Source organism: Macrosteles quadrilineatus, unplaced genomic scaffold, assembly GCF_028750875.1.
Source record: "Macrosteles quadrilineatus isolate MER2022 unplaced genomic scaffold, UCM_ALF_1.0 Scaffold_2__2_contigs__length_208266976, whole genome shotgun sequence".
In the NCBI taxonomy this organism is placed as follows: Eukaryota; Metazoa; Arthropoda; class Insecta; order Hemiptera; family Cicadellidae; genus Macrosteles; species Macrosteles quadrilineatus.
In genome coordinates this window covers 74250800-74270988 of record NW_026542595.1, presented here as the reverse complement: position 1 = coordinate 74270988, position 20189 = coordinate 74250800, and the positions used below count along the sequence as shown (strand labels likewise).

The following is a 20189-nucleotide window of genomic DNA, read 5'->3' as shown; positions in this document are numbered from 1 at the left end:
AAATGACGGCAGTACGTTGAGCGTTCGGTGCGGCTTATGCGTGAAAAGAATCAACTTCTTTAGGATGACCGTGAAATTTTACCCCACGTTCATATTTGACCCGTTACAAATTAGTAAACCAAAATCCAAATTCTTGTAATAAAGTATAAATTTATCCATGTTTTACCTCCTGGATTGATAAAGAGTACTAGGAATAGGAAGCTGCGAGCTTCAGCCATCTGGGGACGAACCCATGGAAGAAGATTTGTTCCCAAAGGAGGTCGATTGGGACTTTGAGACTTTAGCGTGGGAGTTGGAACGCATCGCACCACCTTTCCCGATGGGGATTCTACCTGTGGACACCTGTAGCCAATGCGAATGGGACGATTGTGCCCTGGACGACCATTCTCCCGCTATCACAGCTGCACCCGTGACAGAGGGAAGTGATAAGGATACCCAGAATGAAGAAGAGGGTTCAAAGACAAAACTGAACTTACTGGAGATGGCTGGGATGACGGAAGAAGAGGTCAGCATGGAGCAGATGCCGGCGTCACCTACCCTGTCGATGTCGACTGGGAGGCTACGAGATTGGGTCAGCGTTACATCTACAGAGAGTTTTGAGGTAATCAGCGAACCAGAACTGCAGTCAAGCAGTCAGCTACCTACGACCCAACCCATGGAGTAGACTTTGAACGGACAGCGATTTCTCCAGAGACATCGATACAAAGATCACCAAGAGAAGGCGAGAGTACGAGCACCTCGGCTACGAAGCCCGAGGAAGGTGCCACCACCCCCCTGCAAGGACGCGAGAGAGAAGAAGAACAATGAAGGTTCAAACTCCTGGAACTAACACATATAAACGAATTAATATTCGGAAGTTGGGACTGGTGCCCTTCAAACAATGAACCCGTCAGAAGGGTGAAAAGTGTTGATATATTTTGGGAAAAGATTTATTATTCTTTGCCCCGTAGAAGATTGCGGAGGTTTTCAGATCCCGAGAGTGGGACTCAAACATCAAAGAAGATGATTGAAGAAGATAAGTTTTAGTTGGAGGAATCTGCATTTTAATTTAGAAGAAGGTAAGAATTTAACAAGACAGAAGATTTGACAATGAGGCTGTTGGCCCCAAAACTATGGTCATAAAAAAGGACGACTGGGATTGAAGACGTAAATAAGGTATTTAACCTATTATTAGTAAAGTATAAAGCAATGAAAGCAAGCATTTGTCTATTTACTTGTTTTTTTTAGGTTTTTTAAAGAAGTAAATTAATTTAATGCGGCATTTCACTACCCTAGAAAATTTAAAACCTCCCCTCTGAAATATTGTATAATCATAGAATAAACACTACTTTCATTATACGTAGTAATATATTTTTTGAAGTGGTTAACATAGAAATTGCTTTGACATGTCTCAGTAACTCATGTTGAGTCGCGGAATATTAAACAAAGATTTGCCAGTACCTCAGGTTAAATAGAACTTAAAATTTAATGTTATTAAGGTAATTTTCGTTCATATATTTCAGTTGATTTTCTATATATATGTATTTAGGATGTATGCAAATATCTAGTAGTATATGGATATTATTTATTTTATTAGATTATAGTTTATTTATTTTTTTTTTTATTAATAGCTTGCATTTGTTACAGGTACACTAATTGTTGCCAATTACCAGAAATCTATTAGTAAGTATATCTGTTTAAGAAATAATGTTAAACAATTGCATACAATAACGTTGGTTTTCGTATTCACCAAACAAATAAAATACTTGGGTAACTAAATATGTTTATGAAGGTGGTGATAACATAGTGTACTCATGAATAAAAAATCAAAATCTTCAACTTAAATAGTGCAGTTATTCTTACAAAACCTAAGTCTACCTATTCATATGTTTTTATTATTTTCAAACCTCAAGGTGAAATAGACTGCTATTTTTTTTAAATGGTTGTTTAATGTAAAAAGTAAATTTCAATCTAAAAAATACAAAAAAAGGACAGATAAACATCAGCAGTCGTAACATAACACCTTATACAACGTAATTAATAACCAATTACAAACTGATCACATCATTATGGTAATTAGATAACGTGTCTCCATCCATTATCTCGTTTTACACGTTTTGTTGAGATCCACGCGCTTAGTCCTCTGCATTCAATGAACAATAATTTCAGGCGTTGATATTTTGACAGATTATTATTTAAAAATTGTATACGTTATTACTTCAAGTTTGAAAAAGTAATTAAGAGATATAATTCAGTTCTGGGGGCATCTTAAAATAAAGCTGTTTACATATAACTTATTTTTTTAATTGAACACTTATAGATTGCACAAAGGGATTTCATTTAGGTATTTTATTATTTTATACAGCACTTTTCATACAAGTTTTTTACAATTCCTACTTGCAATATCCCAAAGCTTCAAAATTCAAATTGTGAACATTAGATTTTCAAAAGGAGCCGTTTAAAACATCAAAAATGAAACAGACAAAGCAACTGTTCTTTAGGTATTTATGAAATGTCATCAAGTCAAGACGAATAACGATTTTTTTAAGTTACAGACAAGTCCATCTTCATCTACAAGTTTTGATGTTGGGAATTCACTTGTATGTACTTTAAAAAAGTTTCCTCGCCAGGTCGTAAATTTTGTTGTAATACATTTTGTAAATATTGCTATATGCTTTAATTTAATCCACAGAACTTTCTGTTAACTTTCAAATGGAAATAAGTTTAAACCACGATCTTATTTGATAACATAAGTTAAACACGATTCTCGGCAGAATAAAAGTTAAGTGTTGTATTCTTATTCAATTTAACCCAACAATGCGCTGAATATAAATAAACTATTGGTTCGCGTCTATTGAACAGAGTACAATAAGGACTGAAGTCGAATTCGACAGAATGGATCAGTTGCTGATCTAGACAGGCGGTTATCAGTTGACGGGATCAGCACGCTGAGTCGACATTCAACGCTGAGCCTACCGAGAACTGATTTTATTACGATCCTTAATCTGTTTCAAAAGTCAAATGTCTCACCCCAAGTAACAAACTATATTGTAATGGCATTAAGTGTATAAAAGAGGAATTAAGTTTCGAATTAAATTTAAGGCAGTATATAAACTTGATATGTTGATGTTAAATACATTAATCACTAATAATATCTTAACACTTCTTGGAACACGAACATAGATTCTGCCAAGGTTGAGCAAAATTTGAAAAGATGGAGTTAATTTACATAATTGTGTTGATCTATTCAACGAGATATTCCTATGAAATATGCATGACGCTATATTTTTATCTGATTTATTTTACGGGATCCGCTGTCATTCTCAGAACTAGCTTTTGTCTATCGAATGCAATTTATTCATCGGATATAAATTAGTTAATGGTATTGCAAAACTATTGTCTACTTTTTGTCTAGAGTGAATTTTTTTGTTATGACGAGTATTTAATAAATTAATAAAAGGTAGATTACAAAAAAAGGTTTTCCTCGATAAAAAAATAATTACTGAAAGTTTTATTTACTGTCATAATGTAACGATACACATTTCTGCAATGGTAGTGTTTTATGATAAAGTTAACTATTACATAACTAAATATGATTCAAATAATTTATGTTTGTAATTTTCATGATGTTACTTTGTAAATATATTTTATTTCCCTACATGATGTTTAAGGCAAAGTAACCTGTTCTAATTTAAGTCCAATAGTTTTCACCACCAGGATGGTTTTCGTTCATGCAATGGGTTATATTTTGACTCAGATATCGTCTATAGAGGCTCTATAGAAGGCTTTCCCTACACCACAATTTTGTGTGCAACCATTGCCACAAAATTTACGGCGAAAACTAAAGTACGTTCCAAGTACTTTTGTTATAATATGGGTGAGTAAGCAAAACACTAAGCCATTAAAATGACTTAAGGTACTAAAAGGAAACAAAAAAATAATGGATGTAGGGAAAAATTACTTCACAGTGAGAGATAATATACCTGTCTTTTTTACGATTAGACACGATAAGAACATGTTAAGGCGTTTATAAATAAATTATTGACCAAAATCGATCTGTATAACAATTATGGGTGTATAGGAAAACTAATATAGAAAAATGTAAATTTACAAATATTTACAAGGAAAAACACATAGTAATTGTTTTAAAGGCTTACAAAAGTGTAAAGGATAATAGTTAACAGCTAAAAACCAATGTTAACTAATTATGTGTCAGTATAGCTGGTGTTTTATAGGATTACACAAAACAAAAATTGAACTTAGAAAAAATGAAATGTGACATTTATAAATAAATTATTGACCGATTATTGTGAGTATGTCAGAGATATATGCAAGTGCCTTGAACACGTGTTTAAAAATTGAATGATTCTATTGCTGACAATTGAAACAATTAAAAGTACAGATAGTTTTTAAAAACCAAGTTCAATTTAAGTTAAAAAAATATACACAGCAAAAAGCAAACTTCCAGAGTTTGTAAGATGCATATCAAATCCCTCCTTTCCAGAGATAGGAATCTGAATATATCTGGAAAATCTCACAATGGTGACTGATTGTGGGAAATCCGCACTTCCGATCTGTTTACTCAACTAAAACACCGTCTGTCGCCCCAAAATGAAATCTTGATAAGTATAACAAATGCCACTGATACATATTCCGCAACTCTGTACTCGGGTAAGTATAAAAGCAAGATCTTTAGTTTCATCTATTGTTGGTTATTCGAAACAAATCCAAGGAAACGTCTAAAAATACTTAAGTACATGGTAAGGTGAATGTGTTACTAGCAATCAGATTAAGTCATGGTTTTTTATGACTGTAAGAGCTGTAAAATATACGTTAAAAGGTTAAATGTTAATCTCTTTCAGCTTAAAATTCATTGTCCTAAGACGAAATACTATTTGTATCTTAAATACCAAGGCAAATGTCTCAAGACACAATCTAATGCATGATCATATTAATACGGTCATCAGCATCACTAGCAATCATGTTGATTAATCATTCAGTTCAGTTAAAAAGTATTTTTCATCAATAAAAATCTAAAAGTAATACATGATATATTTTTTATTTATTTTAAAAGTAAACGTTTGATGAATTAATTCCTAAATTTAATCAAATTTATTTGACAGTTTGAATATAACTAGGTGAAGGTGGATAAAAAATGCTTAAATGTCACGTTTAAAAAGTAAAAAAAAATAATTGTAGCAATTGGATATAATTTTACTTGATTTTTTTTTTCATTACAGCCTATAAAACAACTATTTTATCAACCTAATACTTAACTATACTTAGACTTACTATGTCAAAAATATTACCACGTGTGTATAAAATATTATCACGTTTAAAAAAAAAAAAAAACAGTGTGAAATATCTTACTAAAAGGTCTTGATCAAACAATAGAATATGTTAAATCAATTATACTTCCTTCTGGTGTTTAAGCATGAATAGGTTGTAATTGCATTTTTAGGACATCGTTCAACAATGAAAGCGAAATGTGGAATTAATATGAAATTAATTAACTCATTTAGAACACCATTTATCTTTCTCAGCAGAAAGTCACCGCAGTTTTTATGTGAAATGTTATTCCTATTTTATCGTGAGTAAATTGAAGTACAAACAATAGTATTATCACATAAATTATCATTTATTGTGATTAATTATCATACAAACCGTGTCAATGATTATAACGTTGCCCTTTACTCCAAATTCTCAGAAATTAGAGCAAAACACATCTAATCCAAAATCGTAAAAGAAAATTGAATTCTAGTATGTAAACTTCAAATGTTATATTGAAAAATCTGTTTTATTATTCAATCTACACTAATCTGACGCAAAAATGTAGCTTGTTTATTTTTTAAGAATGTCTAAACTCATAAATTGAAGGTAATTTCACTTATGAAAAATGAGAAACATACTTAATATTAACTTTGAGTGTGATTTATCTACCATTATGGATAAGAAAATATATGATGGTTTTATTTAGACAATAAGGATAAGGGTGGAACAACAATAATATTTAGTCCCTAAAAACCTAAATACTTTTTTGAGTTTAAGGAACTGGAATAAATTCTTTTGCATGACCGCCATGGTCAATATTTCCTACTTAAACAGTAAAAATAAACCTGTCAAATTGTATATTTTCCTAACGCTGTAATGGATCAACATATACTTCACATTTACCTTTAAGCAGTTTACAATATAAAACAAATCCCCAGAAAAAAATAAATATTTTAAACTTTGATTATGTACAATCTCTGAAAGCGGTGCATTTCAGCTCACTATGTAAAAAAATTAACCAAAAAACAAATGAACAGAAAAAAAAATAAATCTCTTCAACCTTGATTCTGTAAAATTCTCTTAAATCAGTTTAATCAGGAAATTATGGGAATGCTAAGAGTGAAAGAGCTACAAAACCAAATTGAGCTACTTGACAACTTTTGTGTTAAGAATTTACAACCATTATCACCCATTTATCCCCCTAGTGAAACAATTGAGACAAATGAAAAGTCAATTAATAAATTTATTTATGAAAACTATATCTTATTTTTTTTACTTTTAAATAATAATAACGTCCCCATACTGCGGCGATAGAGACGGCTGGTGTTGAAGAACCTAAGTACATTGACAGAAGAATTTAAGAAACTACGAAGGACGGAAGGAATACTTTTATTGTAGGAAATAAAATATAAACACATCTCGGAGATTTGTAGATCCCTCTTTGTATCAATAGACATAACGGTATCTAGAAGCACAAAATGAAGTTTTTTTTTTGTTACTAGTTGAATGTATTAAGCAGATTTCAGTGTACATTTAGACGGAGCGTGAACATTTTTTTGAAATTTAAAAATCAAGTCTGTTATGCTTGACATGGTTGATTCTCAGTCAGATTGATTTTAAAGATAATATAATAAGTGATTTTGTTTAGAGATCAAACAATTACTTTGTTAGTCAGCAAAAATTGCTTTTTCGTAATACTGCAGCAAAAACAGAAGTTTTTAATGCCGGCGTTGCGGGTCTAAAGTAGCATTTTTAGTCTTTAAGGAGAAAAAAAAATTTTATCATCACAATTTATCATCATGTGGGTCAAAAAGAGTCACTTTAAGCCCTAGTTTTGAAATATACTATATCAATCTCATGTTAAGAGACTCGGAAAGATTTATCAACTACACTGTTATGAAAGTTTTCAAGTCATTTCCACTCTCCAGCATTTTTAAATTTTCACAGAATAATTGAAATTTCATTAAATAATTTGAATTAACAAAAACAAATTTTACTATTGAATTTCCAGATAACAATGGTCTTTTATTAAAAATAATAATATCCAACAATGGTTAATCACGCTACAATTTAGGACAAGGTAATTTAAGAATAAACAAAGGAGCAGGAAAGAGGTATTCAGGAGGTGACGTTACCTGTTGTCTGGTAATCACTGGCATTACAGGCATTGTGACGTCACAGTAAGACCCCAGCCGAGTTGTTTCAGGGCTTGAATAAACCATTTGTGATAATTATTTAGGCCAAATTATGAACTGCCTTACTACTAACATAATAGTCTTAGACTCTGCTTAGCGGACAACTCCAGATCAGAATACAAATAATATTGAAACATACAACAATATATCAACATATTCCACTGAAATTAATAGAAAATGTTCAAAAACGCCGACTTTAAGAATATGGCAGACCTATATAAATCACATATATTAATGAAATCCAAACAGTGCTCCTCAACAACCACAAACATTGCTACTTAAAAAAAAAGGATTCCACTATTTCACATCGATCTTTTCTCCATCTTAAGCTAATCTCTTTAGAAAGTGTAAAACAAATTAAAACAAGAGTACACAAAGGCAGTGTTCTTGGTCCTATGTTATACAATAATGTTGTTCACTTTAGACCGTACAAAACAAGGGGTATTACAGTCTCAACAATAAGTATGCATCTGCTTTTTATAATCAAAATAAGATCATATTTTGGTATGATCAAACTTACAAGCTGCATTAGACGACTTGCCTCACTGGCTTGAAAATTGGAAAATAAAAGTTAAAACAAAACCCTTAGTATGAATGTCAATAGACAACTTACAATACCTTCACACATTGAGGACAAAACGACTTATTCAAAATTAAAACGAAGAAACTATGTTGGTTTAATGGGAATTTAAAATTATCCGTTTATCACCAGTCTCCTACCCATCTTAGTTCTGCAAATTTACTTTAGTATCAATTGTTTTACTAGAAGAATTAAAGGGTTACACTGTTCGTAAATTCTTAACACAAAAGCGTCAAGCAGCTCGATTGGTTATGTAGGACTTTCACGCTTAGCATTCTAATAATTTCCTCATTGAATGGACAGTTTCACCAAACAAACTACTTTCAGAGATTTTTACAGTACAAAGTGTAAGAGATTTAATTTTTTTCCGGGTTTTTTTTTCTATTGTAAACTGCTTAAAGATGAATGTGAAGTCTATGTTGATCCTGTATAGCGTTAGGAATACGAATAATTTGATAGGAAAAGATCTATTCTGTTTCATTCTTGTGTTAATATCTGCACAATAGTAAAATTGTTATTTTGTAAGTTTATAGCGCATGAATAGAATTTTTGGCTGGACCACTATATTGCTTTGTTAGTTCTACGTTGTTTTATTAATAGTCAAAGGTTCTACATGATAATTTTAAGTTCCTATTAATGTCTAGGTACCCCATTTAAAAATCCCAATTGATTGATATAAATACCAACAATAACATGCTGTAATTTTAATCATGGAAGTATTCTATAGTTTCATTTGATATTGAGACTTTTAAATAAGTAAAACCAAACTGTTGTATGTTTGAAGCAATGAAGGTTTCGTTTTACAGAGAGTACGAAATGTTCCTCAACGAATTACCTTGTTTACACGTTTGGATGAAAGGGAAGGAGCTTTTGTTCTAAAGCCTTTGCGTATGAGATTACCCTGTGTCAAACGTCGCAAGTTTGAACTGCTGGCAAACACAAGCAGGTTGTTAATAATCCGACATCTGTTTATCAGAACTTTTCATGAATGCTCGTTTTATATTTGTGTAAGCTGAATCGCGTTTATTGATTTTCAATCTTCGCGTTTTCTACTAGGACTACAGAAACCCTTTCAATGTTGACACATACAATATTTCAAGCCAATCTTTCCTGTTTTAAGATTGTTGTAATGCTAAAGCGTACACTTACAATTATTTTATATGCAACGTCATATAAATTCCAAAACCTGTTAAGCAAAATCGATTAACACTATTGATTTGTACCGGAATTTCTAGATTAGAGATCTTAAAACACTCAGAGATGAAAATCAGTCCTAAAACAATTTGACACACGTACGCTTAATCTTCAGGAAAGATGATTTAAAATTACGTCTTAGTAAAATGCGACATTAAAAGGTTAAAAGTGAAAAAGGCAAAGAAGCATCTTTACATTACTAATCTTTGTATGAAGGTTTCTGTAAAGAAATATGACGAGTTTACGCGGTGCATGAACCTTCACACAATTGTTATAAATATGACGCCTACAAACACGGAGGCTTTGGACTGACACAAGGTTTTGCATCTTTAGTCACTCTCCTACATTCAACGAAGTAAACATTTCATTTTTGCAGTTTATCGGTTAACGTATACAAATTTATGATTTTTAAATGTTTGATAATATTGAGAAAAGGAACTTTTACATTACCCAAGCATTAGTTATGGTTTTGTAGGTATACAAATTCATTTCGAACAAAACAATTTAAGACTTTGAGAAATATTTTATCATTTAGCAGCCAAGTGTTTGTTGAAATCATCGAGAATCGTTTTGTTCGTTCGGCTTTAATAGATTTCTTGGGCTTACTTTGAAGTACTCCCTTTTAAATAGAACTTAATTGGATCGCTTTACTGTCCATTCAGAAACTATATATTGACTTGAACTAAATCCAATTAAAGTGGAGTATTAAGCCATATATTAGGAATTACCAATTAGGAAATTTTGACGGGTATGAGACGGGTTGAGTGAACATTTTTACATCCCACAGTGCTAATATAAAAACATCTCGAAGATTTGTAGATCCCTCTTTGTATCTATAGACATAACGGTATCTTGAAGTACATCAAAATTTGTATGGTTACTAGTTAAATATATTAAGCATATTTCAGTGTAAATTTGACTTAATGATTTGACTATTGATTTCGGCTAAATGAGACGGAGTGCGAAAGATGTTTGGAATTTAAAAACTCAAGTCTGTTTTGCTTGTCAAGGTTATCAATCTCGTATTAAGAGACTTGGAAGGATTTATCAACTACACTGTTGTGAATGTTTTCAAGTCATTTCCACTCTCCAGCATTTTTGAAATTACACAGAATAATTGAAATTTCATTAAATAATTTTAATTAACAAAAACCCTTTTTACTATTGAATTTTCAGATAACAAAGGGATTTTATTAAAAATAATATCCAACAATGGTTAATCACGCTACAATTTAGAACAATGTAATTTAAGAATAAACAAAGGAGCAGGAAAGAGGTATTCACGAGGTGACGTTAGTTGTTGTCTGGTAATCACTGGCATTACAGGCATTGTGACGTCACAGTAAGACCCCAGCCGAGTTGTTTCAGGGCTTGAATAAACCATTTGTGATAATTATTACGCCAAATTATTATAAACTGCCTTACTACTAACATAATAGTTTTAGAGTCTACTTAGCGAACAACTCCAGATCAGAATACAAATAATATTGAAATTATATCAACATATTCCAATGAAATTAATAGAAAATTTTCAAAAAAATTCCGACTTTTAGAATATGGCAAACCTATACAAATCACATAGATTAATTATTTTTTTGTTTGTTGAAATCCAAACAGCACCCCTCAACAACCGCAAAGGTTGCTACTTAAAAAAATGAAGGATTCCAAAATTTCACATCGATCCTGTCTCGATCTTAAGCTAATGTTCTTGGTTCTATGTTATACAATAATGTTGTTCACTTTAGACTGTACAAAACAAGGGGTATATTTTCTTAACAATCAAAATAATCAGTCTTAACAATAAGTATGCCTCTGTTTTTTATCACCAAATTAGGATCATATTTTGGCATGATAAACTTACTTGCTCCATTAGACATCTTGCCTCACTGGCTTGAAAATTTGAAAATAAAAGTTAAACGAAAAACCCTTGATATGAATGTCAACAGACAACTGACAATACCTTCACACATTGAGGACAAAACGCTTCATTCAAAATAAAAAACGAAGAAACTATGTTGGTTTAATAGGAATTTAAAATAATCCGTTTATCACCAGTCTCCTACCCATCTTAGTACTGCTAATTTACTTTAGTATCAATTGTTTTACTAGAAGAATTAAAGGGTTACACTGTAAATTCTTAACACAAAAGTGTCAAGCAGCTCGATTGGTTAAGAAGGACTTTCACGCTTAACATTCTAATAATTTCCTCATTTAATGGTCGGTTTCACCAAACAAACTACTTTCAGAGATTTTTACAGATCAAAGTGTATGAGATTTAATTTTTTCCGGGGATTTTTTTTTTATTGTAAACAGCTTAAAGATGAATGTGAAGTCTATGTTGATCCTTTATAGCGTTAGGAATACGAATAATTTGATAGGCAAAAAACTATTCTGTTTGGATTTCATTTTTTCAAGTTAGGGAAATAATTAGGGAATAATGAACGATGGTCATAAAAACGAATTTGTTACCTTATTACCTTTACATTTTAATTGTTCATAACCTGTACATATAATTAAATTGGACGATGAATCAACATCGCTGAACATGGTTGATGGTTGATGGTTGATGTACCATATTGATATTATCATGCATTAGACGATGTCTTTAAACATTAGCCTTGATTCCATCTCGGACATTCTTGTGTTATAATCTGCACAGTAGTGAAATTGTTAATTTGTAAGTTTATCGCACATAAACAGAATTTTTGGCTGAACCATTAATTGTTAGTTCTACATAATAGTTTAAGTTCCTAAGTGAAGTTATGACTTGGTGATACATTTAAAAAATCCCAATTGATTGGTATAAATACCAAAAATAACGTGTTGTAATTTTAATCATGAAAGTATTCTATAGTTTCATTTGATATTGAAACAATGTTGTATGTTTGAAGCAATGAAGGTTTCGTTTTACAGAGAGTACGAAATGTTCCTCAACGAATTAACTTGTTTACGCGTTTGGATGAAAGGGAAGGCGCTTTTGTTCTAAAGCCTTTGCGTATGAGATTACCCTGTGTCAAACGTCGCGAGTTTCAACTGCTGGCAAACACAAGCAACTTGTTAATAATCCGACATCTGTTTATCAGAACCTTTCATGAATGCTCGTTTTATATTTTTGTAAGCTGAATCGCGTTTATTGATTTTTAGTTAAGTTTATCAATCTGTAATGAGTTGGTAAAATCTTAATTGGAACGGATAAAGGTCAACTTCAAAATAATTTAGCAGACAAGTATAAAACATAATAGAAGCATGATGAAATGTATAACTAATTTTAAAAGTTCAAAAAGGCCAATATATAATAAATTGTTTTAATCACAAGCGCTTTCGGAAACTATGTTTCCATCTTCAGGCTGTGTTCAAACTGGTACAAAAAGTAAATATTTACAATAATTAATTTAAAGTAAATTTAAAACAGATGATGCAAAGGATATTGGAGAAATATATGAAAAAATAATCTTTTGAAATTTTGATATATTACAGTATTGTTCTTGATGTAATTATTTTAAGTAATTCCGAGTTAATAATTGGGCCGTCTTCATTATTCAACAAATAATTTTAACAGACCACTTTAGATGACTTTGTACTAGTCTCGAATAAGAACTACATAAGTACTTACATAAATACTAGGAACATTAGAGGGTATCCTAGAAAGCGTTTGACGAATTTGATATTCTGATTATTAGCTATCACCTGTTTGTTATCCAAAGTACATTACACAATGATGAACACGGAATATGAGGGTACTGATAAAAAGTAAAGGCTATAAACTGAAAGTTAATTGAGTTCATATTGATTTGTTTTTCGCTGTCCGCTCAGCTGCTGTCCCATTAAAAGTACGGTTAAACTAAACTAATTATATCAAACGTTCATTGGATTCAGGTTAAGAAATTTGTTCCATTATGCTTCGTGTAAACTCCTTGAATTGGTCAAAGTTTTTCTTGTTTTTTCACTAATTACTTAGAGCTTTCTCAAATGAATCTGGAACATGTTAGTAGTATTTAGTTGCGAAATAATCAAGTTTGACTTCAATCAAGCACACTAGTAGTAGACATAGCAGGAGAAATATTTGAAGGAACAATAAACCACTTCAATCAAACCAGAACCGAGATTCTGATGGTGATTGAGACCGACAGTTATCAGCAAATAGGATCAACGTGTTGAGTGCTGAGTCGGACGTTCAGCTCACAGCCATCGTTCTATCTTTTATGTTGAGGAATCCTTCTACATTTTTGTTACTAACAACTAACTTTCCCTATTGTGAACAAAATTCAACAATATTAATGTAGTAGTGTGTATCTAAAATCAAAAACACTATTTTGTATTAAAATTTCATATTTAAATTAGCATAACATGTTTTACAATGTTAAAAAATCATCTGCAAAATAATCAATTACCATTTATGTTTTTCTAGAAACTGTGATATCGTAAATGTTGTGCAATATTTTAACCATCTAAATTATTATTACAAAACAAACTAACTAAACTCTGTGAGCAAATTCAATGGCTGTAATTCACTATGAGGGTTTGCTTTAGTCAGGACAATTGAATATCCTTGGAGTATTGCCAAACACTATAGCAGCCCGAAACTGTCATAACTATCCTATATCCTATAAACACAGTATAAATAATATTGTGTTCATGATTTTAGTTGCAAAAAAAACTGATATTATGCTATGTATTTTCCCTATAGAAACATTACTAAGAAGCGTGCAGTCTATGTAATGATAACACATAGCCTCAACTGAGGAAGGAAAGAGGAGCTGATGAACCGTTCTGTTTGTATATTCTTTAACTAAAACTATTAAATATTGTCACCTTAAACACAGCTTATAATAACTGTTATATTCACATAAAGTAACACAAGGTAAGAGAACCATAAAACCATTCGAGGTTCATTAAACTATTAATCGTATTAGAGAAGAATAAAATTCGGCCAGTGATTCATATACAGGGTGTTTCCAAATTGGGTTAATGCAAACATAAAATGTCATATAAGTATTAGGCTGGAATGCCTAGATTTATGTTTGTCGGTCCGTTTGTGATTTATAAGAATTATCTTAGGCATTTTTCATGGTAGACATTTCAAAATTGGTATAAATGTGTGGTTTAAATTTTCGTTCCAATATCTCAAGCCGTTTTAACATGGCGGCCGTTTAAAATATTTAATGCCAAATTTCATGATAACCGTAAATATTAAGAAAACTGTTTTTAAGATTAAAAAGATAGACATTTTTAATCCAAATCAAATGAGACCTTGGTGGTTAGAATCGGACGACAAACAACAGAGTTACCAGTTTTTTTTTTCTGCATTCGGTTACAAATTTAATAAGAATACCATGATAAAATAAAGAACACTTTTATTTTACACTTGCCACCCACTTGCTAAACGTTGAAGATCAAAATAATTGTAGTTTTACTAACTACTATTTCTCTATCAACAGTTAACTAACAACGCCAGGCGTTTAAAGAACGCTATAAACATTCATTAAGCAACAAACGTGTTTAAATGAAACCATCAATTGTCTACAACAATACAAGTGTCATTAGAGCCTCGCCACCACCTCAGCATCTGTTTACCTCAGCATTGTAACTTACTTCATTTGACCCGAAAATCATCTTAAACTTTTAATTACTATGCAAGAAACTGTACATTTTAGTTTACCTATACTGTGACCAACAATTTAGATTTTTTATACGTGGCCTGATATACAATTGATTATGTTATCAATGTAAAAGTTAAAAGTAAAAATATGCTATAAAAGTGTTTGCTAGGTTTTATTGTAGCTAAGCCTTAAATATCCTCGTGATTTCTACTACGACTACAGAAACCCTTTCAATGTTGACACATACAATAATTCAAGCCAAACTTTCCTGTTCTAAGATTGTTGTGCTAAAGCGTACACTTAGAATTTCATATGCATCGTCATATAAATTCCAAAATCCTTTAAGCAAAATCGATTACAAACTACTTAGTACCGGAATGTATATGTAAATGATCCAAAAACACTCTATGAAAATAATTCCTAAAATAAAAAAAAAACACGTACGCTTAATCTCCAGGAAAGATTATTTAAAATTACATCTTGGTGTAATGTGACATTAAAGGTTAAAAGTGAAAAGGGCAAAACACATCTTTACATTACTACTCTTTGTATGAAGGTTTCTGTAAAGAAATATGACGAGTTTACATTGTGCATGAACCGTCTCACAATTGTTACAAACATGACGCCTACAAACACGGAGGCTTTGGACTGACACAAGTTTTGCATCTTTAGTCACTCTCTTACATTCAGCGAAGTAAAAATTACATTTTTGTCGTTTATCGTTTAACGTATACAAATTTATGATTTTTAAATGTTTGATAATATTGAGAAAAGGCACATCAAATTAATTAACCAATAGTTATGGTTTTATAGGTATAGAAATTCATTTCGAACAAAACAATTTAGGACTTGAGAAATATTTTATCATTTAGCAGTCAAGTGTTTGTTGAAATCATCGAGAATCGTTTTGTTCGTTCGGCTTTAATAGATTTCTTGGGCTTACTTTGAAGTACCGGTACTCCCTTTTAAATAGAACTTAATTGGATCGCTTTTATGTCCATTCAGAAACTATTTATTGACTGGAACTAAATCCAATTAAAGTGGAGTATTGAGCCATATATGATATTTATTAGTAAACTATTCATTGTCATCTTTTTTTATAAGAGTATCTTCTGCAACATTTGCCTGACGCAAGAAATCTACTATAATGCAATTATAATACTTAATTATAGTTTTCATTTAGCAATATTTTGTTAATTATATTATTAATCTACCTATTTAATTATTTTCTTATGTGTAATTACAAACTAAAGAATTCACATTTTTTGTTGATAAAAGAATTGGTTTTAAGTTTTTTTTTTTCAAACGACATTCACAACATGCCAATTTTTTTCTTCTGCAATCCCCGTGTATACAGTAGCGCAACGGATCAGACTACATATCTAAGGTACCGATGTCTCCCGTTTATGTTCCGGGCCGAAACTAATACATTCTTCAATTAATTCGGTAAGTTCTTTTCCTGTACCGCTTTACTCCGTGCTTATTTCGTGCATTCTACGCACAGGGCAGAGGCCTAGGTCAACAAGCAATTGCAGGGTCAACAACAGTAAATATCTTTAAAAGAAATTAAAAATAACCGTTTCATATAATTTTTTAAGGTGAAGGAGTAACTACAACCTGAACCACATATATATGTATTCATTTTCTTAACACTTTATAAAATTTGACTGTAGAGAGAAGAGAACAAAATATTTCACCAGAAGCAACGTTTTAAAATTTGATTTGAAACATTCGGTTTAGGTAATTTATTAAACCTTTCAAATACAAGCAACAACGTATTTCAATCATGAAATTATAAAATTAAAACTGAGGGAAGCGACACTAACTTGTTAATGAATCGAACACTTTATTGGAAAATGTGACAGTTTGTTTGTAAATGCTGTTAAACTGATTTTTCTATATTTATCCAACTAATCACTGGCAACTCAAAACATTTCGGGATTCACAATCATTTCATATAGGTAATTTTTAAATGCCAAATGTACATTAAATTTGCAAGGTAAAAACAAATATCCTTATCATCACAAACAATAATAGTAGATAAATAGTCAATTAACTGAAATAAATATTTTAAAACGGTTAACCCGGGCAATTTAACATGTTGGCTAAAGTAAGGAAAGTATTTAAACAAAAAAAACATAACAATTTACTGATTAAACAAGATTAAAAGATGTTAAATGGATTTAATTAATTTTTTTTTATAAAAGTGTGTTAACTCAATTGCGTTCCTTTGAGAGCATATTTTGTCTCGAGATTATTTTTTCATCCAGAAAAAGAAACTTTTATAAACATATTTATTTATAAAAACGAAAGTGTCATTGATGGTTTTAATTAAAGTATTTAATTTTGATATCATTTAAATAATAAGTTGAATTACTCAAAAAGTATTGGTTAATTTTTCAATTTTAAAGTAGTCAAATTAATTATACCCTTTGACAAAATATTTTAAAACAATATAATAATAATCTATTATTAATTATACAGGGTGTTTCACGGGAACCCTGACAAACTTCGGGAAATGGTTCCTGGGGTCAAAACTAGAAAAAAATGTCCTGTAAGCATATGTCCTAAACTCAATCGTTTGCTATTTATACGTAAAAATGTGTTTTTTTAGGTTTTCAGTGTATCTGTTGAACATTTTAACCTCTAGATTAAAAAATCTTCAAGATATTTTAATTAAACTTGCATAGCTAGATAGAATATTAAATTACAAAGAGATTTCATTAATATTATGTGCACACATGTTGGGTATGACTGAGAAAAATGAGTTAAAAAATCAAATTTTCCCGAAAAAATGATAATCCAAAAATATTTTTTATTTTTGACAGCTCTTCATATTTAAACCATTTAGTCGTTTGGCTTGCAACTTTACCAAAAGTTGTAGAATTTAATGGAGAACAATAAAATATCAACTTGTGTATACCTTTTATGGGGATTATCTTTATCAAAATCAAAAATATTGTAAGGTAACACATATTAATTTAATTTGAAGGAATAAACAAAAATGTATATTTAGCTTATTTATAAACATACCTCACTAAAAATTCGTATATTGGTTTTCCTAGTTGAGAAGGTTCGTATAAAGGCCTAAAATCCTCCATCCTTTTCATTTTTTATGGTGTAAAAAAAGCATACTCACTCACTTTTCTATGTTAACATTATGAGGAAAAATAAAATAAAATAGCTCTCATATTTCTAAGTACATATTTAATTAAAACTTTTTATTTGACATAGTTTAATTGGAACTAAATAATTATAACCTAGTATACCCAAGTTTTACATGTTGTGGTATGTTTTTAATTAATATTAATATAATAATGTATCATAATAATTTTAATAAGCTTTAAATTACTGCAAATTAAAGAAGAAAAACAGTAACTAGGGAAACATCATTCTTTTTTTGCCAATATAAACTATGAAGGCTTGAAGTAAAGTTTTTTTAACTGATGAGGTTTTCAAAATGGCCTCCATTTTTAGACAGACACAGTCTAGCACGTTTAACCAGAGATGATGTAGCTGCTCTTATCATGATAGGATTACTTTTTATTGTTTCTGCTACGGTGTGAATCTTCTCTACCAGCTCTTCTCTTGTTTGAGGCTTGCTTCTGTAAACTTCTGTTTTCATGTATCCCCATAGGAAGTAATCCATCGGAGTCAGGTCGGGCGACCTAGGGGGCCAATTCACTGGTCCTTGATGAGCAATAAGTTTTTCCTCGAAACGGTTTCTCAGCGTTTCAACTACAGCTCGACTCCTGTGTGGGGGAGCACCGTCATGTTGATAAAACATCCTTGCCATTGACTGGATGGGAACATCTTCGAGCAGTTCCGGCAAAGTGTTGTTTAGGAAATGTAGATAACTTACACCGTTTTGAGCACCATCTAAGATGTGAGGTCCTACAAGTTTGTCATTTAAAAGACCGCACCAAACATTCACCGAAAACCTCTGTTGAAAGTTTGTCTCCACTGTGGCATGTGGATTGTCTTCGGCCCATATGTGGACATTTTTTGAGTTGTTTATTCCATTCCGAGTAAATTGAGCTTCATCAGTAAAGAGTATGAACTTAATTTGGTGACGATTTCCTGCTACCCAGCGACAAAACTGAGACCTTCTTAGGGTATCACCAGCGTGAAGCGCCTGAACCTTTCTTAAGTGATAAGGATATAATCCTTCATTATGTAAAATTCTCCAGGTTTTAGAAATAGACACCAGGTGCTGTCGTGAAAGCTTTCTTACGCTTGTTCCTGGGCTTTGCTGAACAGAGTGTAAGATGTCATTTTCAACCTCTACAGGAGTTTGAACTACACCGTCAGGGACAACTTTTCTAACACATCCTGTCTCCCTTAGTCGATTAAATAGATCTGTAAATACTTGCCTATTAGGCGTACGCCTATTGGGAAATCTTCTAGCGTATTCTTGAACGGATGATCTTGAATTTCCATCACAAAATCCATAAATAAATACCATATCTGCATATTCACTGTTAGTGTACATGATATTCACTGCCAATAACAATGGACTGGAAATTCAATGTAAACAAAGTATTCAACAATAAAAATTGCATCAGCTGACCGAGCAAAACAGATGATTTATTAACTGCATTTACAGGTTTACCAATATTCTATTTAATTCAAAGCTATTTTTAGTTGCACACTAAAAAATGTAATCAATTACGAAATAATAACAACAAATATCGATTTTTCAAATACCTGAACCCTTATAATCCGATCCCTCCTGAAACCCAATGAGCTTCAGTTGGTAAATGTTAGGATTTTAAATGTTTATAATAATGCGTCCAAGTTAGTGCACTTCCTAGATTTGTTGAAATTGATTGAGTTGTAAAATATTTTACTTTCTTCCATAAAATGTTTTCACGTCAACCTATACTAACTATGAAGAACTTATTTTTAAAATAGCATTTACATTTTTAAATTTAAAAGGTCAAAACGTCCATTAGGACTAATAGTTGAAAAGACTAATTATTTCCCGTAAAGGATAGGATTGTGATAGTTTTGTGCAAAATGAATATAAAACTGGAATTTTTGGCATTAATCCTAAAGTCCTCAATCAAAATAAGTCATAAGCCAAGTTTTAATAAGATATGTTCAGAAATTTGCAAGTTGTCATATTTTATTTTTCCCTATAAGGTTAACATAGAAAAGTGAGTGAGTATGCTTGTTTTACACCATAAAAAATGAAAAGGATGGAGGATTTTAGGCCTTTATACGAACCTTCTCAACTAGGAAAACCAATATACGAATTTTTAGTGAGGTATGTTTATAAATAAGCTAAATATACATTTTTGTTTATTCCTTCAAATTAAATTAATATGTGTTACCTTACAATATTTTTGATTTTGATAAAGATAATCC

The 20189-nt window shown here is 31.2% G+C and overlaps 1 protein-coding gene across 5 annotated transcripts in view; it reads left to right on the top strand.

Annotated features, from left to right (window-relative positions):
* Positions 1 to 20189, top strand: part of LOC128985833 (prothoracicostatic peptides-like) — a 301184-nt gene that overhangs the window by 112055 nt on the left and 168940 nt on the right. Inside the window, exon 1 of one of the 5 annotated variants that reach the window (XM_054405758.1) lies at positions 1641 to 1662. The exons of the other annotated variants lie outside the window; for them this stretch is intronic. The gene's annotated coding sequence lies outside the window, so the exon portion shown is untranslated. Of the gene's footprint in view, positions 1 to 1640; positions 1663 to 20189 lie in introns of those variants that run through there. 5 annotated transcript variants of the gene reach the window in all.